Source organism: Coregonus lavaretus (assembly GCF_964263955.1).
Source record: "Coregonus lavaretus genome assembly, contig: HAP1_SCAFFOLD_4316, whole genome shotgun sequence".
NCBI classification, from domain to species: domain Eukaryota; kingdom Metazoa; phylum Chordata; class Actinopteri; order Salmoniformes; family Salmonidae; genus Coregonus; species Coregonus lavaretus.
Window position 1 is genome coordinate 1 of NW_028164869.1, and position 23,398 is coordinate 23,398.

Genomic DNA, 23,398 nt, shown 5'->3' on the forward strand with positions numbered 1-23,398 from the left:
TCACACAAATTCAGACAGCTGATGTTCTGAAAGAGCTGAAAAATCTGGACCCCTACAAATCAGCTGGGCTAGACAATCTGGACCCTTTCTTTCTAAAATTAGCTGCCGAAATTGTCGCAACCCCTATTACCAGCCTGTTCAACCTCTCTTTCGTAACGTCTGAGATCCCCAGAGATTGGAAAGCTGCCGCGGTCATCCCCCTCTTCAAAGGGGGTGACACTCTAGATCCAAACTGTTACAGACCTATATCCATCCTGCCCTGCCTTTCGAAAGTATTTCAAAGCCAAGTTAACAAACAGATCACCGACCATTTCGAATCCCACCGCTATGCAATCCGGTTTCCGAGCTGGTCATGGGTGCACCTCAGCCACGCTCAAGGTCCTAAACAATATTATAACGGCAATCGATAAAAGACAGTACTGCGCAGCCATCTTCATCGACCTGGCCAAGGCTTTCGACTCTGTCAACCACCGCATTCTTATTGGCAGACTAAATAGCCTTGGTTTCTCTAATGACTGCCTCGCCTGGTTCACCAACTACTTCTCAGATAGAGTTCAATGTGTCAAATCGGAGAGCCTGTTGTCTGGACCTCTGGCTGTCTCTATGGGGGTGCCACAGGGTTCAATTCTCAGGCCGACTCTATTCTCTGTGTATATCAATGATGTCGCTCTTGCTGCTGGTGACGCTCGAATCCACCTCTATGCGGACGACACCATTTTGTATACATCTGGCCCTTCATTGGACACTGTGTTAACAAACCTCCAAACGAGCTTCAACGCCATACAACACTCCTTCCGTAGCCTCCAACTGCTCTTAAACACTAGTAAAACTAAATGCATGCACTTCAATCGAACGCTGCTTGCACCTGCCCACCCGACTAGAATCACTACTCTCGGCGGGTCTGACCTAGAGTATGTGGACAACTACAAATACCTAGGTGTCTGGTTAGACTGTAAACTCTCCTTCCAGACTCATATTAAGCATCTCCTTCCAGACTTCCTATTTCACAACAAAGCCTCCTTCACTCATGCTGCCAAACATGCCCTCATAAAACGGACTATCTTACCGATCCTTGACTTCGGCGATGTCATTTACAAAATAGCATCCAACACTCTACTCAGCAAATTGGATGTAGTCTATCACAGTGCCATCCATTTTGTCACCAAAGCCCCATATACTGCCCACCATTGTGACCTGTACGCTCTTGTTGGTGGGCCTTAACTACATATTAGTCGCCAACCCACTGGCTCCAGATCATCTATAAATCACTGCTAGGCAAATCCCTGTCTTATCTTAGCTCACTGGTCACCATAGCAACACCCACCCGTAGTCTGCGCTCCAGTAGGTATATCTCACTGGTCATCCCCAAAGCCAACACCTCCTTTGGCCGCCATTCCTTCCAGTTCTCTGCTGCCAATGACTGGAACGAACTGCAAAAATCTCTGAAGCTGGAGACTCTTATCTCCCTCACTAACTTTAAGCGTCAGTTGTCAGAGCAGCTTACCGATCACTGCACATGTACACAGCCATTCTGAAATTAGCCCACCCAATTACCTCATCCCCATATTGTTATTTATTTTGCTAATTTGCACCCCAGTATCTCTATTTGCACATCATCTTTTGCACATCTATCATTCCAGTGTTAATTATGAAATTGTAACTATTTTTGCACTATGGCCTATTTATTTATTGCCTTACTTCCATAACTTACTACATTCGCACACACTGTATATATATTTTCTGTTGTATTTTTGACTTTATGTTTTTTTTACCCCATATGTAACTCTGTGTTGTTGTTTTTATCGCACTGCTTTGCTTTATCTTGGCCAGGTCGCAGTTGTAAATGAGAACTTGTTCCCAACTGGCTTACCTGGTTAAATAAAACAATTTAAACACACACCCCTAAAGGCTCGACCACACCTGTAGCGTTGGCCAGCCGAGAGAACTTAGTTTCAATTCAGTTTCATGTTTTATTAGTCGTATGTACCGGATACCCACAGTAAACACCGTGCGCTCTCTCTCCTCTAGAACTATAGCATTCTCCATAGCGCCTCAGGACTAAGACGCCGCTGGGAGATATTTCAAGTTGTTGTTGTTATTGTCCTCTCCACACTCACAACAGAGGAGGAGAGAGTCATTATGCATTGCAGACTGTAGCTGTAGTCAGACAGAGAGAGACAGAGAGAGAGGGGCAGGCTGGGGAATAGGACTGGCTTTGAGCACATAAAGAAAAAGAGAGAGAGAGAGAGAGAGAGAGAGAGAAATAGAGGGAGAGAGAGAGAGAGAGACACGCACACACAGCACCACTTCCTCCTACAATTAGATGACAAACAATAATGATAGCAGCACGACACCCTCCCCTCCACACCACCACTGTCTGCTGTCTTACTATCTTCCCCTGACAAACAGAACCAACTCCAGCCAGCCTGATGCCTTGAACTGGCACTCACCAACTCCCCCAGACTCTGACTGCTTTAAATAGGCTTGTAAATAATTATTGCAATTAAAGCCTACAATTAGGAGAGTGAAACGGCAGGCCGCCATTAGTGGTTACAAAGGATGCCGGAGGATTCTGTAGACGGGCTGGGAAACACAAACAAAGGCTGGGTGACATTATGCAGTCACACGTACAGACACAGTGAGATACACATGGAGGCAGAGATGACGACTGATGACAGAGTAACATCTTAATTAGTGTTCCTCCATGATTATCCTGCCAGCCCTGCTCTGCTCTGCTCCTGAGCCCTCTACACATCAGAGAGAGAGAGAGAGAGAGAGAGAGAGAGAGAGAGAGAGAGAGAGAGAGAGAGAGAGAGAGAGAGAGAGAGAGAGAGAGAGAGAGAGAGAGAGAGAGAGAGAGAGAGAGCGAGAGAGAGAAGCAAACTAGATGGGAAAGTTAAAATCCATTCTTATTCACAGTGAGTAAGAAAACAGCCAAATAAGAATATTGAGTAGAGATGCTTTGCTTTGCACCTAATCACCTAATCAGTGTAATCAGAGATGAAGAGATACGTTTCTGGATAATTGGGGCCTGAAACAAGTTCAAGCACATTTGGGTACTCTTTCTCTCCAAGTTCATGGACAACTTTGTGTCTGTTGTCTCTGATAGTGAATGATCAACTGACCACACTAGACATACAGACTTCATACCATCTAGCTACAGGTCATTCATTGTAAGGTGATCCACAGTGTAGTGAGGGAGAGAGAAAGAGAGAAAGAGAGAAGTGAAGTGAATTATTACATTGGTTCCTTGTTGTTAAATGACACCACAGCTCTCCAAGGCATAAATAATAATACAACTTTTTAAAAAGAAAAAGAAAAGTAATTTTTTCTTTGCGGTTTAATTATTTAATCTGTTTATTTGTTTTCTCCTTCAAATGTATCATTGCATGAGAACCTGAAGGACAGCATAAGCTAACACATACAGTACCAGTCAAAAGTTTGGAACTCGGTAGTGAGTGTTGCAACCAAGGACAGAAGGTTTTTACGCGCTACAGCACTTGGCGGACCCGTTCTGTGAGCTTGTGTGGCCTGAGCCGTTGTTGCTCCTAGACGTTTCCACTTCAAAATAACAGCACTTACAGTTGACCGGGGCAGCTCTAGTAGGGCAGAAATTTGACAAACTGACTCGTTGGAAAGGTGGCATCCTATGACGGTGCCACGTTGAAAGTCACTGAGCTCTTCAGTAAGGTCATTCTACTGCCAATGTTTGTCTATGGCGATTGCATGGCTGTGTGCTCGATTTTATACAACTGTCAGCAACGGGTGTGACTGAAATAGCCGACACCACTAATTTGAAGGGGTGTCCACATACATTTGTATACAGTTGAAGTTGTAAGCCATTTTGCCACAACTTTGGAAGTATGCTTGGGGTCATTGTCCATTTGGAAGACCATTTGCGACCAACATCTCAAGACATTAGTCAGGAAGTTAAAGCTTGGTTCTTCCAAATGGACAATGACCCCAAGCATACTTCCAAAGTTGTGGCAAAATGGCTTAAGGACAACAAAGTCAAGGTATTGTAGTGGCCATCACAAAGCCCTGACTTCAATCCTATAGAAAATGTGTGGGCAGAAATGAAAAAGAATGTGCGAGCAAGGAGGCCTACAAACCTGACTCAGTTACACCAGCTCTGTCAGAAAATTCACCCAACTTATTATGGGAAGCTTGTGGAAGGCTACCCGAAACGTTTGACCCAAGTTAAACAATTTAAAGGCAATGCTACCAAATACTAATTGAGTGTATGTAAACTTCTGACCCACTGGGAATGTGATGATATAAATAAAATCATTCTCTCTACTATTATTCTGACATTTCACATTCTTAAAATAAAGTGGTGATCCTAACTGACCTAAGACAGGGCATTTTTACTAGGATTAAATGTCAGGAATTGTGGAAAGCTGAGTTTTAAAGTATTTGGCTAAGGTGTATGTAAACTTCAGACTTCAACTGCATATTTGCTACTGCTCTACTAAAAAAATATTGGTCGACCAACAGCCTATCGACCAAACAATCGACCAGTCGACTAATTGGGGTCAGCCCTAAAACAGACACATTAGAGACAGAACCTCTTCTCCTTTTTATTGTAGGATTGTGATATGTGATTAATCAGCATTGACACTAGTTCATTTTGAATAAATGTAAAGATTAAAACAAGTTTAAACACTTCAAAGAATCAACACTTCATCACTTCAAAATGTACAAATAAACAAACTCGTATGTAAAGATTAGACATCTTAGTCTAAACAACATTATATACCGTAATTGAGCAGTAACAAGTAGGCTATTATTACTAAAGCATAATTTCAGCTGGCCAACGTTGCTCCACTGATCCTTGATCTACTGGGTGAGCAGAGTTCTATTCCAGCCCAGCAATAGCATACTTGATTATCAACTCATTAGATTTGATAAATTGAATCAGGTGTGTTATTGCTGAGCTGAAACATAACCCTGCACACCCAGCAGACCTCCAGCAGGGTTGGACTACCCGAATGGAAAACAGTGACGCACAATACACACAGCACCCCCTCTACAGGCGTGTGGGGGATGATTTCTTGAAATGTAACATCCAATCAAAGTCTTGCTGCTGGGAGCCAGCGGACCATTCAAACCGTTTTTGCAATACAAAATTCTCCAGACCTCCAAGGGAGGCGTGACTACGATGTGATTTTTGAGGTATGGCAACACGAGACTAATATCAGACAGACCACCCTTGGCATGGGACCTCCTCTATTGACTAATATCACTAATAACCCATCTAAACCGGGAAGCATGGTAAGATCTCATATGAGGCTATGGCTGTTTACTAGCAATTATTTAACCTTCTTCAGCTGCATGGATGGTGCAGCCTTGGCTATTCAGTGAGTAGTCTTTAATTGACCTGAGCTTAGTGGAGAGGGTGGGGGTGTGGGGGGTGAAGGAAAGGGAAAGGGGGAAGCGGAAGAGGGGAGAAGGGAGCAGGGGGAAGTCTGGGACCTCCGTGAGCTTTGCTCCCTCCTAATAATTAATGCGTTGATGAGGGCTGACAGGACGTGTGCTGCTATCAGATAATGAGGTTAGGATTGGACCATGGTTCCAGAGCACACAACCTGATTAACACTAATCCTGGCTTAAGTCAATTAACAATGCATACTCAGGGATTTATGCTAATGAGCTAGCTGCTTTGTTAGCAGGGGTGAAGGAACTCGGTGACCGTGGCGTTCACACGTCAGACAGAGGAACGTGGCAGGAACATGGCTAACAAGACTAGGAGTGGCCTCTCGAAATAGAGAGTAGAAACACACATATGGCATGTAAACACACTCAGCATGCACACACACACACAGCCGTTAGTCATACAGATGGATTCCATGCATCTCGTGACCCAATCAGCACCCACCATCCCCAGGCTGACCCTGTCAAGTGACCCCTGTGGTTTGATATACAATCTCAGTTGACCTCTGACCCTCCATCCCCTGACCTAACCGACCAGAGAGAGCACAGACACTCTCAGTCTCACATACGCATTTATATACACACACACACTGCTGCATGTTGCAGTGAGCGAGACTGCAGTGAGCAGTTAGCTGGGGGGATTGAAAATGATTTCTGTGGAATGAGGGATGGTTGTATTGACGGGCATTTATCCTGGTTTGCCAAGGTGTCAATATCAAGTGAAGCTGTCAGCCGGTTGGCCCTCACCCCTGCGGCCTGCGGCAGCCAACCTGACCCCAGTACAGCCCTAACATATACAGTGGGGGAAAAAAGTATTTAGTCAGCCACCAATTGTGCAAGTTCTCCCACTTAAAAAGATGAGCGAGGCCTGTAATTTTCATCATAGGTACACGTCAACTATGACAGACAAATTGAGAAAAAAAAATCCAGAAAATCACATTGTAGGATTTTTTATGAATTTATTTGCAAATGATGGTGGAAAATAAGTATTTGGTCACCTACAAACAAGCAAGATTTCTGGCTCTTACAGACCTGTAACTTCTTCTTTAAGAGGCTCCTCTGTCCTCCACTCGTTATCTGTATTAATGACACCTGTTTGAACTTGTTATCAGTATAAAAGACACCTGTCCACAACCTCAAACAGTCACACTCCAAACTCCACTATGGTCAAGACCAAAGAGCTGTCAAAGGACACCAGAAACAAAATTGTAGACCTGCACCAGGCTGGGAAGACTGAATCTGCAATAGGTAAGCAGCTTGGTTTGAAGAAATCAACTGTGGGAGCAATTATTAGGAAATGGAAGACATACAAGACCACTGATAATCTCCCTCGATCTGGGGCTCCACGCAAGATCTCACCCCGTGGGGTCAAAATGATCACAAGAACGGTGAGCAAAAATCCCAGAACCACACGGGGGGACCTAGTGAATGACCTGCAGATAGCTGGGACCAAAGTAACAAAGCCTACCATCAGTAACACACTACGCCGCCAGGGACTAAAATCCTGCAGTGCCAGACGTGTCCCCCTGCTTAAGCCAGTACATGTCCAGGCCCGTCTGAAGTTTGCTAGAGTGCATTTGGATGATCCAGAAGAGGATTGGGAGAATGTCATATGGTCAGATGAAACCAAAATATAACTTTTTGGTAAAAACTCAACTCGTCGTGTTTGGAGGACAAAGAATGCTGAGTTGCATCCAAAGAACACCATACCTACTGTGAAGAATGGGGGCGGAAACATCATGCTTTGGGGCTGTTTTTCTGCAAAGGGACCAGGACGACTGATCCGTGTAAAGGAAAGAATGAATGGGGCCGTGTATCGTGAGATTTTGAGTGAAAACCTCCTTCCATCAGCAAGGGCATTGAAGATGAAACGTGGCTGGGTCTTTCAGCATGACAATGATCCCAAACACACCGCCCGGGCAACGAAGGAGTGGCTTCGTAAGAAGCATTTCAAGGTCCTGGAGTGGCCTAGCCAGTCTCCAGATCACAACCCCATAGAAAATCTTTGGAGGGAGTTGAAAGTCCGTGTTGCCCAGCGACAGCCCCAAAACATCACTGCTCTAGAGGAGATCTGCATGGAGGAATGGGCCAAAATACCAGCAACAGTGTGTGAAAACCTTGTGAAGACTTACAGAAAACGTTTGACCTGTGTCATTGCCAACAAAGGGTATATAACAAAGTATTGAGAAACTTTTGTTATTGACCAAATACTTATTTTCCACCATAATTTGCAAATAAATTCATTAAAAATCCTACAATGTGATTTTCTGGATTTTTTTTCCTCATTTTGTCTGTCATAGTTGACGTGTACCTATGATGAAAATTACAGGCCTCTCTCATCTTTTTAAGTGGGAGAACTTGCACAATTGGTGGCTGACTAAATACTTTTTTCCCCCACTGTATAACATCTCAGGTGAAGGTTGAAGCCATGTTTATTAGGGACTGTTGTAGGAACAACTGACTGGCTGACTGGTTGGCTGACTGGCTGGCTGGCTTAACTGATATAATGTCGTGTAGAGTAGAGTAGTGTAGTCTAGTATAGTGTACTGTAGTCTAGTGTAGTGTAGTCTAGTGTTGTGTAGTGTAGTCTACTGTTGTGTAGTCTAGTGTAGTGTAGTGTAGTCTAGTGTAGTCTAGTCTGGTGTTGTGTAGTGTAATCTACTTTAGTTTAGTCTAGTGTACAATCGTGGTCAAAAGTTTTGAGAATGACACAAGTATTGGTCTTCACAAACTTCGCTGCTTCAGTGTTATGAGATGGATTTGTCAGATGTTACTATGGTATACTGAAGTATAATTACAAGCATTCCATAAGTGTCAAAGGCTTTTATTGACAATTACATTAAGTTTATGCAAAGAGTCGATATTTGCAGTGTTGACCCTTCTTTTTCAAGATCTCTGCAATCCTCTGGCATGCTGTCAATTAACTTCTGGGCCACATCCTGACTGATGGCAGCCCATTCTTGCATAATCAATGCTTGGAGTTTGTCAGAATTTGTGGGGTTTTGTTTGTCCACCTGCCTCTTGAGGATCGACCACAAGTTCTCAATGGGACTAAGGTCTGGGGAGTTTCCTGGCCATGGACCCAAAATGTCGATGTTTTGTTCCCCAAGCCATTTAGTTATCACTTTTGCCTTATGGCAAGGTGCTCCATCATGCTGGAAAAGGCATTGGTCGTCACCAAACTGCTCTTGGATGGTTGGGAGAAGTTGCTCTCTGAGGATGTGTTGGTACCATTCTTTATTCATGGCTGTGTTCTTAGGCACAATTGTGAGTGAGCCCACTCCCTTGGCTGAGAAGCAACCCCACACATGAATGGTCTCAGGATGCTTTAATGTTGGCATGACACAGGACTGATGGTAGCGCTCACCTTGTCTTCCCCGGACAAGGTGTTTTCCGGATGCCCCAAACAATTGGAAAGAGGATTCATCAGAGAAAATGACTTTACCCCAGTGCTCAGTAGTCCAATCCCTGTACCTTTTGCATAATATCAGTCTGTCCCTGATGTTTTTACTGAAGAGAAGTGGCTTCTTTGCTGCCCTTCTTGACACCAGGCCATCCTCCAAAAGTCTTCGCCTCACTGTGTGTGCAGATGCACTCACACCTGCCTGCTGCCATTCCTGAGCAAGCTCTGCACTGGTGGTGCCCCGATCCCACAGCTGAATCAACTTTAGGAGACGGTCCTGGCGCTTGCTGGACTTTCTTGGGCACCCTGACGCCTTCTTCACAACAATTAAACCTCTCTCCTTGAAGTTCTTGATGATCCGATAAATGGTTGATTTAGGTGCAATCTTACTAGCAGCAATATCCTTGCCTGTGAAGCCCTTTTTGTGCAAAGCAATGATGACGGCACGTGTTTCCTTGCAGGTAACCATGGTTAACAGAGGAAGAACAATGATTTCAAGTACCACCCTCCTGTTAAAGCTTCCAGTCGGTTATTCTAACTCAATCAGCATGACAGAGTGATCTCCATCCTTGTCCTCGTCAACACTCTCACCTGTGTTAACGAGAGAATCACTGACATGATGGCAGCTGGTCCTTTTGTGGCAGAGCTGAAATGCAGTGGAAATGTTTTTTGGGGATTAAGTTCATTTTCATGGCAAAGAGGGACTTTGCAATTAATTGCAATTCATCTGATCACTCTTCATGACATTCTGGAGTATATGCAAATGTCATCATCAAAACTGAGGCAGCAGACTTTGTTCAAATTAGTATTTGTGTCATTCTCAAAACTTTTGACCACGACTGTAGTCTAGTGTAGTGTCGTTTTTAGTGTAGTCTAGTGTCGTCTAGTGCCGTCTAGTGTAGTGTAGTCTAGTGTAGAGTAGTCTAATGTAGTGTGTCCCAGGCCCCTATGTTATAAACAGATCAGTACTAGTCGGGGTGACTACTCCCCTCACCTCCCCCCACTTCAATTTGCTTACCGCCCCAATAGATCCACAGACGATGCAATCGCCATCACTCTGCCCACTGCCCTATCCCATCTGGACAAGAGGAATACCTATGTAAGAATGCTGTTCATTGACTATAGCTCAGCATTCAACACCATAGTACCCTCCAAGCTCATCATTAAGCTTGAGGCCCTGGGTCTGAACCCCACCCTGTGCAACTGGTTCCTGGACTTCCTGATGGGCCACCCCCAGGTGGTGAAGGTAGGAAACATCACCTCCACTTCGCTGATCCTCAACACTGGGGCCCCACAAGGGTGGGTGCTCAGTCCACTCCTGTACTCCCTGTTAACCCATGACTGTGTGGCCAAGCACGCCTCCAACTCAATCATCAAGTTTCTAGATGACACAACAGTAGTAGGCTTGATTACCAACAATGACGAGACAGCCTACAGGGAGAAGGTGAGGGCTCTGGGAGTGTGGCGCCAGGAAAATAACATCTCACTCAACGTCAACAAAACAAAGGAGATGACTGTGGACTTCAGGAAACAGCAGAGGGTGCACCCCCCTATCCACATCGACAGGACCGCAGTGGAGAAGGTGGAAAGCTTCAAGTTCCTTGGCGTACACATCACTGACAAACTGAAATGGATCACCCACGCAGACAGTGTGGTGAAGAAGGCGCAACAGAGCCTCTCAATTGTGCCTCTGTAAAAGTTTGTGAGGGTTTTAGGTGCCATCCTGTTGGACTGTATCACCGCCTGGTAGGTCAACTGCACCGCCCGCAACCGCAAGGCTCTGCAGAGGGTGGTGCGGTCTGCCCAACGCATTACCGGGGGCAAACTACCCGCCCTCCAGGACACCTACAGCACCCGATGTCACAGGAAGGCCAAAAAGATCATCAAGGACATCAACCAGAAGGCGAGGTCAGTACAGATGCATCAAAGCTGGGACCGAGAGAATGAAAAACAGCTTCTATCTCAAGGCCATCAGACTGTTAAACAGCCATCACTAGAACATTAGAGGCTGCTGCCTATAGACATAGACTAGAAATCACTGGCCACTTTAAGAAATGGAACACTAGTCACTTTAATAATGTTTACATATCTTGAATTTCTCATCTCATATGTATTCTACTGTATCTTAGTCCATGCCGCTCTGACATTGCTCGTCTATATTTGTATATATTCTTAATTCCATTCCTTACTTAGATTTGTGTGTATTGGGTATATGTTGGGAAATTGTTAGTTGTTACTTGTTAGATATTACTGCATTGTCGGAGCTAGAAACACAAGCATTTTGCTACATCCACAATAACATATGTTAAACATGTGTATGTGAACAATAAAATGTGATTGTATTTTATTTGATGTACTGCCCATACGTGGACGTGTTGCGTGAACCATCATGGCTCGACCGCCTCACATAGAGCTCTTTGTCCCTACCCCTTCTTCCATATGAACACAGCTGCATGGATTTCATGGTCGCATGGCATCATATATGGTGTTCCATTGTCAAATGTGTCGTGTAGTGGAAAGCCCATTTAAACCCAATGCAAACTCTAATATGGCTGTTTGGCTGTATGATTCCTGGTACTCAAATCGCCATGGCTAGAAAACCCAACCATGGATGGACACAATTGAGGGATTAAGGATGAATTCATGAACCCATCAGAGACCACTACATGGATAGAATACAGCCTCACAGCTCCTATTCAGAAGACATTAACGGGGAATGACTGATATTTGGACATATATATTATATACAGTGCATTTGGAAAGTATTCAGACCCCTTGACTTTTCCACATTCTGTTACATTACAGCCTTATTTTAAAATGGATTAAATTGTTTTTTCCCCCCTCATCAATCTGCACACAATACCCCATAAAGCGAAAAACATTTAAAAAATATATATATATTTTGGCAAAATAAATAAATACAACTGAAATATGACATTTACATAAGTATTCAGACACTTTACTCAGTACTTTGTTGAAGCACCGTTGGCAGCGATTACAGCCTCAGTCTTCTTGGGTATTTGGGGAGTTTCTCCCATTCTTCTCTGCAGATCCTCTCAAGCTCTGTCAGGTTGGATGGGGAGCGTCGCTGCACAGCTATTTTCAGGTCTCTCCAGAGATGTTTGATCGGGTTCAAGTCCGGGCTCTGGCTGGGCCACTCAAGGACATTCAGAAACTTGTCCCGAAGCTACACCTGCGTTGTCTTCCTGTTAGAAGGGGAACCTTAGCCCCAGAACCTTTGCCCAGTTCCTATCAAGCTCTGTCAGGTTGGATGGGGAGCGTCACTGCACAGCTATTTTCAGGTCTCTCCAGAGATGTTCGATCGGGTTCAAGTCCAGGCTCTGGCTGGGCCACTTAAGGACATTCAGAGACTTGTCCCGAAGCCACTCCTGCATTGTCTTCCTGTTGGAAGGGGAACCTTCGCCCCAGTCTGAGGTCCTGAGCTCTCTGGAGCAGGTTTTCATCAAGAATCTCTCTGTACTTTGCTCCGCTCATCTTTCCCTCGATCATGAATAGTCTCCCAGTCCCTGCCTCTTGTCGTTACGTGACTTTCATTAATATGGTGACTGTTATTTATCGAATCATGTAACTATGTTTAATTGTCACTCGATTAAATTAATCATTAGGAATTTGGGGAACCACGGAAGAAGTTGTTTAACGAGTTACCATCTCCCGAATTAAACTCTTAGAAGATATATATATGTAACAGTCACTTATTAAATAATTACCTCTTATCAGTCTCATTCTGAACGTCGCATAATCCTTGAACCTGCAAGAACCCTAACCTTATTGATGAATCAGCAATACACAAATTGGCTTAAATATTTATTTACTAACTAACTAAATAATAACACAATACAAACACACACACACACACACATAGGTTATTGATTACTAACGTAATACAATGAAAACAGGTCCCTAGTGGACTGGACTAACAATAGCATGAATGCTTGGAAGGTAGAGACGGAGACTCAAACTATCGTTGTTACTTTGGAAACTATGCTCACAGAAATACAAATGCTTAGAACCCTAATAACCGCTCATTCCAATTAGAAATGCAACATGTCTTTACATGTAGCTGTCCTCGATAGTTGAGTTGATAAGTCGCTCTGGATAAGAGTGTCTGCTAAATGATGTAAATGTAAATGTGATGATATAGGACTCGGGTTTGCCCACCAGAGATCCCAATGTCCTTCGTAGAGTTTCTGGTCGTAGTGGTGGTTAGAATAGATACTTCACATGTACCAACGGTTGTCTGAGAGGGATCGTCCTTCCCACTTCGTGTCTTTAGTGAAAGTTCTCTAGACGACTATACATGCCAGCTGCAGACTGGTAATGTTAAAGTCTAGTGCGTTGTCTTCTTCTTCACCTCGGGTAGAGGTGGGAGTTTCTCCAATTCAAACGTATGAACTACCGCCTCACGTTTTCTGGTCTTTCTGGTCTAACCATTTTGTAATGTTTAGCTCACGCTTCACGTCTGCTGGTCTGTAGAGTGTCAACCCTTTTAAGCCGTGGGGCTTCCTGGTCTAACGATTTTGTAACGTTTAGCTCACGCTTCACATGTTCTGGTCTTCCTGGTCTGATGTTAATTTGTTTTTCAAGGCTTTTTATGCCCTCGGGGTAAAAGGGGCGTTCCATCATGTTTGTGCTCATCTGGGTTGTGGCCACTGACTGAGAACAAATCAATATGGAAAACAATCATCTCATCTAGAATTCTAAAATCACATTGTTATCTTCACAAAAGTATTATTATACTTAATAATAATTCATTTTATACAACAATTAGATGCAAACCTCATAACTGGGAAGTGTACACCCCCAGAGATATAGTTATGTTGTTCCACCGTCTTAATGACATCACAACATAGTAACAAATTTGCTATGATTGTTCTTTAAGTCCCCACCGACCATTTCCCACATTCTTTGAAGTACGAATATTGTTTCATTATCCACTTTTGGATGTTGGAGTCTTGGCGGGATGACTTCCTTTGTTCCACAGGGAAATTCCCTCTCCCAATACTGCATGACACAGAGGAGAAATTTTCCGCAAGGAATTTACGACCGGTCATAAAACTGGCCCCCAGGAGAGGGGGTGTTCAAACCTTTGCCTAGCCGGCATCTTTGATCCTCAGCCTATGAGGGCAAGTCATGACACTCTGAAAAACATCCCCACAGCATGATGCTGCCACCACCATGCTTCACCGTAGGGATGGTGCCAGGTTTCTTCCAGATGTGACGCTTGGCATTCAGACCAAAGAGTTCAATCTTGGTTTCATCAGACCAGAGGCACTCTGGAGCTCTGTCAGAGTGACCATCAGGTTCTTGGTCACCTCCCTGACCAAGGCCCTTCTCCCCCAATTGCTCAGTTTGGCCGGGCAGCCAGCTCCAGGAAGAGCCTTGGTGGTTTCAAACTTCTTCCATTTAAGAATGATGGAGGCCACTGTGTTCTTGGGAACCTTCTATGTTGCAGACATTTTTTGGAACCCTTCCCCAGATATGTGCCTTGACGCAATCCTGTCTCGGAACTCTACGGACAATTCCATCGACCTCATGGCTTGGTTGTTGCTCTGACATGCACTGTCAACTGTGGGACCTTATATAGACAAGTGTGTGCCTTTCCAAATCATGTCCAATCAATTGAATTTACCACAGGTGGATTCCAATCAAGTTGTAGAAACATCTGAAGGATGATCAATGGAAACACGATGCACCTGAGCTCAATTTCGAGTCCCATAGCAAAGGGTCTGAATACTTATGTAGATAAAGTATTATTATTATTTTCAATTTTTATTTTTTAACTTGCAAGCTTGTAGCGTCATACCCAAGAAGACTCGAGGCTGTAATTGCTGCCAAAGGTGCTTCAACAAAGTACTGAGTAAAGGGTCAGAATACTAATGTAAATGTGATATTTCATTTATATATTTATTTTTTATTTTTAACTAGTTTTTGCTTTGTCATTATGGGGTATTGTGTGTAGATTGATGAGGATTTTGTAAAATGTTAATCAATTTTAGAATAAGGCTGTAACGTAACAAAATGTGGAAAAAGTCAAGGGGTCAACCCCTCTATTCCAGCGGTGGAGAGTCTATTTAATGGCAGTTTTTGTGCGGGGCCGGCAGGGTGACAGTGATGGAGGAGAGCCACGAGAGATCAGGGTCAACGGTCAAAACCCTCTACTTGTTCCCTTTCTGAGGCTGAAACAGCTGCCTTCTAACAAGGCTGCCTTCAGGTCAGAGCAGGGTCACGGGATGGAGATGGACAAGACCGGGTTGGAGTAGAGTGTGGAAGGTGAACTTGACTACAAACTCAGAGAAAGTGAGTGTGAAAGAGAGGAAGGAGAGGGTCAGTAGAGCGAAAAGAGAAAGCAAATGGAGGGATAGGGTGAAAAGGAAAGACATAGAGACCATTAACCACCAGTATTTTGTCCAGCTGCCATCTTGACTTCACTCACTATTCTTTGCCTTCTTTTGTTGGTCATTACTTTTATTTCCCAGACCTCCCCTCTCCACCTACTGTATGTGCAGGTCATTGTTCCTGTTCTTGAATGCTCCAGAATACAGGAATCACACTGAGATAACATTCCAGACCTCAGGTCCTCTTCCTGGAGCTGCTGTCTGAAGAAGAGTTTAAAATAGAGTGGCTCCTTTTAAAGGCAGAGGCTAGTAGAAGAGGGAGGAGAGAGCGAGAGAGAGAGAGAGAGAGCTCTTAAGAGAATATTAATGCTGCTTTGTTCTCATTAATCACATCCTCCTGTTCCGTTTTGTTCCTGAGTTCTATACACACACACAAACCTCTCTCTCGCCCTCTCTCCCTCTCTCCCGCTCCCTCTCTCAAGGCTGTGAGCCAATCCAATCTGCATGTGGTCTATAAGGTGTAAACCTGGGAAACAAAAGACTCTCCAGGAACGGTGCTGCTTTATCCTCCTGAGACCGAGCCCATTGACTTATGTCCACTGTAGTGGACATTTGAGTTTCATCCCTCTTCTTGGAATCTTTTGTGCAAGTCTCTTAATTCCTGATGTACTGTACAGAGGACATCCTGGGCTTTTCAGTGATATGTCATTTGATTGGCTGGGAGGCCGGGAACTGCCTCTATCTTTCCTTTCAAAATGGACGGCATAGGAACAAGCACATTTTATGGAAAGATGAGAGGTAAGTCAAATATTGTTTGTCTATGGTTTTGTTACTATGATAATCATATATTTTCTTGTTCATGAAGGTGTTAGGAATCATATATTTAGTTCTGATAGCAACTAAATTATGTATCTTTTGAAAGATTTGCCATTTTATGAATGTCAATTATAGTGGACATCAGGACTATCTTCATGTAAATAATGACTCCACATTGTCGTAGGAAACAGAACTGAAGCAGAAAGAATTATTTACCGAATAGTCAAGGGAGATTCAGATTTGGAGTTGTCAGATGATGAGAGAGATGAGGATAAGTTTCAACCAGTGATACAAAACGGTGATGAAGAAGAGGAAGACAATGCAGAAGGCTCAGTTGAAGGGACAGATGCAGACACAGACACAGACACAGATACAGACAGGGATGAACAGGAAACTCGTCGCCCTCTGTGGGCCAGGAGTAACATGTATGTTTGATGCAGTTCCACAATTTTAAATTCAGCTGCATTGAGTATTTAAACTTTTATTACTTATCATTTATTATTCTTTTTTCCTTCATATCAGATTTGCACCTGTGTTACCTGGGCTTCCTGTGTGTCAAGATGACCCTACAACACGTGCAGACTGGAGTCCAATTGAATACTTTTCACAGTACATTGACAACAAGGTCTTTGAAGATTTGGCAACATACACAAATCAAAGAGAGCTGCAAATCAAAGGAGTGTGCATGAACACCACGCCACAAGAAATAAAAATCTTCTTGGGCATTTCAGTCCACATGGCCTGCCTTGGCTATCCCAGAATTAAAATGTTTTGGGCCAACAAAACTAAAGTGCCAGTCATAAGTAGCAAAATGACTAGGGATAGATTCTTCAGGATAAGAAATTCCCTCAAGATTGTCAATGACCTGGCTGTAACAGAGGAAACAAAGAAGGCAGATATTCTTTGGAAAGTCAGGCCAATACTCGATCGTGTGCGCCAAGGCTGTCTCAGCCTTGCAAAGCCAGAAAGGGTCTGCATTGATGAGCAAATCATCCCATTCACAGGCCGTTGTCCAGTCAGGCAATATGTTCCCGGCAAGCCAAACCCTACTGGCCTAAAGGTCTTTGTCCTTGCATCCCCAAATGGTCTGATGCTTGATTTTGAAGTCTACCAAGGGAAGAATACCTTTACAGTCCAAAGGTTAGGAGTTGGAGCTGCAGCAGTTCTACGCATGGTTGAATCTGTTCCAACAGGAAGCCACATATTCTTTGACAGGTACTTCACAACCATAGATCTATTGGATGCATTGCTGGCAAAGGGCCTTCCTGCAACTGGAACTATAATGAAGAACCGTGTCCCAAAGCTGTGCCAGCTGCCAGTAGACAAACAGATGAAAAAAGAGGGGAGAGGAACATCAGTGTCAGTGGCCAGAAAGAGTCCTGAGCTGGCCATCACAAAATGGTTCGACAACAAACCAGTGCTCATGGCATCCACTGTACATGGGAAAGACCCAGAAGACATCTGTACCAGATGGTCCCAGAAAGAAAAGCACCTGGTCCAGGTTAAAAGACCAGCAGTAATTAAGCAGTATAATGATAACATGGGTGGCGTAGATCTTTGTGATCGCATGCTTAGCTTCTATCGTATGTCAAGCAGGACCAAGAAGTGGACATCGCGCGTGATCAGTCACTTCTTTGATGTTGCCATCACCAACTCCTGGATACAATACCAGTCTGACAGCAAAGCTCTGCACAGACCATCCAAGAACACACATCAGTACCTGGACTTCAAACTACTCCTAGCTGAGGAGCTGTTGGAGAGTCCGGAACTGGAAAACAGCTGTGAAGAGAGTGAGGATGAGTATGCGCCACCATCTAAAATGAGGATCCCACAACCAGAGCCATCTGTGCGCAGACTAGGAGCCATGCACATGCCTGAGATGATGGATACCAAGCATGCAGAAAGATGCAGAAATAAGGGCTGCAAGAGCAAGACGTACATGAGATGTACCAAATGCAAGATGTTCCTCTGCATTACCAAAAAGAGAAATTGCTTCCAGGACTTTCACCACTAACAAAGAAAATACTAAGAACAAAATGAAGAGTGAAGGAAAAAGCTAGATTGGATTCAGTTTGACAGAAGGAAAAAATCCAAAATAAATCTGTTACACATTAGTTATGTGTTCATTGTTCAAATAACACTGAAAGGATTCAAGGGGACCAATCAAAGGATATGGACATAACAAAGTGTTAAGCTTTAATAGTAAAGCTATCCTTGCGAAATGTAAGGAAAAGGATTCAAGAATGATTAATGTGTATTGTATAATCAAAATGTCTGTATTCTTGGATAATAATCAATCTACAGCCCAAAATGTATGTATTCTTAGTTCATAAAAACTCTGTAATCTGTAAGAACTCTGTTAAAATTTGTATCTACCAAATGTGTCTCTTTTCGTACTCAGATGATCCTGTTGTCCACTACAGTGGACATGCTGTAAAATATAAAAAAATAAAAAATTAAATTAAAATGTGGAAATTGTAGGATGCTTTTTTTAACCCTAAACAGTTATTGAATCACAAAAAATATGATTAGGAAAAACAATATTTTCCTTGGTTCTCAGGAGGTTATGGACGACTAGATTGGGCTCTGCTCTGCAACATCAGCCCTGCCGCTGCAGGATCACACCAGCCTAATATCAGCACTTCTCCAGACAGTGTTTGCCCATTAACACATGAAATCACACTGTCATATGCACCAAGATCTGGTATTCTAATGATCCAGTGGTGTGTCACCCAATCTAAGCCTGGCAGCAGAAGGTGTGAATAAATCCTATTTCCAATTTCTCCCGTCTTGATAACCACTGAACCCATTTCCTCTGAATGTCTTTACGCTGCTTAAACAAAGGTAAAGAAGAGTGGGGGGTTTGGGATAGGGGTTGGAGGATGGAGGGGGGGTGGTTGGGCATTGAGCCCCAAATCCTGCAAAAATAAATAAATATAAATAATAAATCATGCATGGATTTCAAATTTCACAGCTGAGCACTTGGGAGAAATTGCCAAGCTTGAAAAAAAGAGGGAGTATTTTCTTTTTAAATGATCTCTGAGCGGTAATGTTGCCGATGTTACATGGTATGATGATGGGGGGGGGGGGGTTCCCTCCCTGCTAAAGTAACTGTTAGAGAGTGACAAGAGACAGCAGCACATGTCTGTATCTGGCTGTAAAGAGGAGGGAGAAGATGCAGTTGAAGTCGGAAGTTTACATACACCGTAGCCAAATACATTTCAACTCAGTTTTTCACAATTCCTGACATTTAATCCTAGTAAAAATACCCTGTGTTAGTTCAGTTAGGATTACCACTTTATTTTAAGAATGTGAACTGTCAGAATAATAGTAGCGAGAATGATTCATTTCCGCTTTTATTTCTTTCATCACATTCCCAGTGGGTCAGAAGTTTACATACACTCAATTAATATTTAGTAGCATTGCCTTTAAATTGTTTAACTTGGGTCAAACGTTTCGGGTAGCCTTCCACAAGCTTCCCACAATAAGTTGGGTGAATTTTGGTCCATTCCTCCTGACAGAGCTGTTGTAACTGAGTCAGGTTTGTAGGCCTCCTTGCTCACACACGCTTTTTCAGTTCTGCCCACACATTTTCTATAGGATTGAGGTCAGGGCTTTGTGATGGCCACTCCAATACCTTGACTTTGTTGTCCTTAAGCCATTTTGCCAGCTTTGGAAGTATGCTTGGGGTCATTGTCCATTTGGAAGACCCATTTGCGACCAAGCTTTAACTTCCTGACTGATGTCTTGAGACGTTGCTTCAATATATCCACATAATTTTCCTTCGTCATGATGCCATCTATTTTAATGAAGTGCACCAGTCCCTCCTGCAGCAAAGCACCCCCACAGCATGATGCTGCCACCCCCGTGCTTCACGTTTGGGATGGTGTTCTTCGGCTTGCAAGCAACCCCCTTTTTCATCCAAACATAACGATGGTCATTATGGCCAAACAGTTCTATTTTTGTTTCATCAGACCAGAGGACATTTCTCCAAAAAGTACGATCTTTGTCCCAATGTGCAGTTGCAAACCGTAGTCTGGCTTTTTTATGGCGGTTTTGGAGCAGTGGCTTCTTCCTTGCTGAGCGACCTTTCAGGTTATGTCGATATAGGACTTGTTTTACTGTGGATATAGATACTTTTGCACCTGTTTCCTCCAGCATCTTCACAAGGTCCTTTGCTGTTGTTCTGGGATTGATTTGCACTTTTCGCACCAAAGTACGTCCATCTCTAGGAGACAGAACGCGTCTCCTTCCTGAGCTGTATGACAGCTGCGTGGTCCCATAGTGTTTATACTTACGTACTATTGTTTGTACAGATGAACGGTGGTACCTTCAGGTGTTTGGAAATTGCTCCCAAGGATGAACCAGACTTGTGGAGGTCTACAATTTTTTTTTTGAGGTCTTGGCTGATTTCTGTTGATTTTCCCATGATGTCAAGCAAAGAGGCACTGAGTTTGAAGATAGGCCTTGAAATACAGTGGGGGAAAAAAGTATTTAGTCAGCCACCAATTGTGCAAGTTCTCCCACTTAAAAAGATGAGAGAGGCCTGTAATTTTCATCATAGGTACACGTCAACTATGACAGACAAAATGAGAAGAAAAAAATCCAGAAAATCACATTGTAGGATTTGTAATGAATTTATTTGCAAATTATGGTGGAAAATAAGTATTTGGTCAATAACAAAAGTTTCTCAATACTTTGTTATATACCCTTTGTTGGCAATGACACAGGTCAAACGTTTTCTGTAAGTCTTCACAAGATTTTCACACACTGTTGCTGGTATTTTGGCCCATTCCTCCATGCAGATCTCCTCTAGAGCAGTGATGTTTTGGGGCTGTCGCTGGGCAACACGGATTTCAACTCCCTCCAAAGATTTTCTATGGGGTTGAGATCTGGAGACTGGCTAGGCCACTCCAGGACCTTGAAATGCTTCTTACGAAGCCACTCCTTCGTTGCCCGGGCGGTGTGTTTGGGATCATTGTCATGCTGAAAGACCCAGCCACGTTTCATCTTCAATGCCCTTGCTGATGGAATGAGGTTTTCACTCAAAATCTCACGATACATGGCCCCATTCATTCTTTCCTTTACACGGATCAGTCGTCCTGGTCCCTTTGCAGAAAAACAGCCCCAAAGCATGATGTTTCCACCCCCATGCTTCACAGTAGGTATGGTGTTCTTTGGATGCAACCCAGCATTCTTTGTCCTCCAAACACGACGAGTTGAGTTTTTACCAAAAAGTTATATTTTGGTTTCATCTGACCATATGACATTCTCCCAATCCTCTTCTGGATCATCCAAATGCACTCTAGCAAACTTCAGACGGGCCTGGACATGTACTGGCTTAAGCAGGGGGACACGTCTTGCACTGCAGGATTTGAGTCCCTGGCGGCGTAGTGTGTTACTGATGGTAGGCTTTGTTACTTTGGTCCCAGCTCTCTGCAGGTCATTCACTAGGTCCCCCCGTGTGGTTCTGGGATTTTTGCTCACCGTTCTTCTGATCATTTTGACCCCACGGAGTGAGATCTTGCGTGGAGCCCCAGATCGAGGAAGATTATCAGTGGTCTTGTATGTCTTCCATTTCCTAATAATTGCTCCCACAGTTGATTTCTTCAAACCAAGCTGCTTACCTATTGCAGATTCAGTCTTCCCAGCCTAGTGCAGGTCTACAATTTTGTTTCTGGTGTCCTTTGACAGCTCTTTGGTCTTGGCTATAGTGGAGTTTGGAGTGTGACTGTTTGAGGTTGTGGACAGGTGTCTTTTATACTGATAACAAGTTCAAACAGGTGCCATTAATACAGGTAACGAGTGGAGGACAGAGGAGCCTCTTAAAGAAGAAGTTACAGGTCTGTGAGAGCCAGAAATCTTGCTTGTTTGTAGGTGACCAAATACTTTTTTTCCACCATAATTTGCAAATAAATTCATTAAAAATCCTACAATGTGATTTTCTGGAGAAAAAAATTCTCATTTTGTCTGTCATAGTTGACGTGCACCTATGATGAAAATTACAGGCCTCTCATCTTTTTAAGTGGGAGAACTTGCACAATTGGTGGCTGACTAAATACTTTTTTTCCCCACTGTACTTGTGGCAAACTTCCTAAAACATCATAAAATCAACACCTGGGCATGAATTGGCCACCTGGCCATCAAAAATAATATTTTATAGGGTGGGTTATATACGTTTTGATCAGGCCCTTTGATGGTCATTATGATGGCCCCAATATCATCATCACACACTCTCGAGTCGTATCCACAAATCATCTCACAGTAGGAATGCTGCTGATCTAGGATCAGTTTTGCGTTTTAGTATTCATCATAATGAATGATGAGGACCTGGTCCTAGATCAGCACTAGATGCTTTATGAATACAGGCCCTGAATTATTCTCCAGCCTACGTTTGTGACGCAATACTGTACCATTAAAACAACAGACTAGTTCCTCGACTTCACATGTGCTGCTGTTTGTGTGTGTGTGTGTGTCTATGTGCATGCGTGCGTATCAGAAAACTGTGTAAACAACAGCCTAGTCCCTTTCCTCCACATGTGCTGCGGCTGCATCTGACTGATGTTTGGCTCTAATTGGTGTTTGGAGAAGCAGCCATTGTAAATATAACGGTTTCTCCACAGGTATCACTTCTGAAAGCCCTCACATGTGAGATCTGGATTATTCCACATGAATAATTTATTGCTGAACACAACGGCCGGTTGACCACAGCACAACGCACACACACGAATAGACACACAAACACACACCTAACAGCCAGCGGCCGTCCGCCACAATGATAATAATCTGTCCAGTGATTCGACTCGACAGTGTGTGATGATGATATTGGGGCCATCACAATGACCATCAAAGGGCCTAATCAAAACGTAAATAATCCACTCTATAAAAGATCATTTTTGATGGCCAGGTGATTGTCCCAATTCATGCCTCTCTCTCCAGTGCATCACATCGATAAAACCCTCAACAAAGAGAACAAACACCCTGTAGACGGCCCTGTGCAGCTCAGTGTGTGACTGGCAGCGCGGGGGTGTGTGTGTGTGTGTGAGCCTCACTTTTGTTTCCCCCACCTGGTGGCTATGCAAACAGAGCTGCCAGGAGCACCTGGACTGATGGTCAGTTGGTTCCTAGTCTTATTCTGAGGCTGAGCACGTTCTCTCATCCAGCATGAGGAGAAGACAAACAGTAGCCAGCCAGTAACAAGTGGCTAGGTGAGGCATGGTGGGGCTGGCAGCACTAACACACTCCTGGATGTGGAGCCAGTGCCAGGTGTTTTTCAGCATAGAGATAAAATCATAGAGAGGCTTATGTCATAGATCCCCAATGCTCTAGAATGGATTAATTTGTCATCAATCTAACAAAGGGATTGTTCTATCTCTATGTGTAACTGCTT

General features: G+C 43.6%; 1 long non-coding RNA gene across 1 annotated transcript; it reads left to right on the forward strand.

The window, feature by feature from the left end:
- Window positions 1–15,952: 15,952 nt before the first annotated feature.
- Window positions 15,953–16,869, forward strand: LOC311116503. The gene is made up of 2 exons (XR_014611429.1): window positions 15,953–15,990; window positions 16,531–16,869. It is a non-coding gene; the product is annotated as an uncharacterized lncRNA (long non-coding RNA).
- The last annotated feature ends 6,529 nt before the right edge of the window (window positions 16,870–23,398 follow it).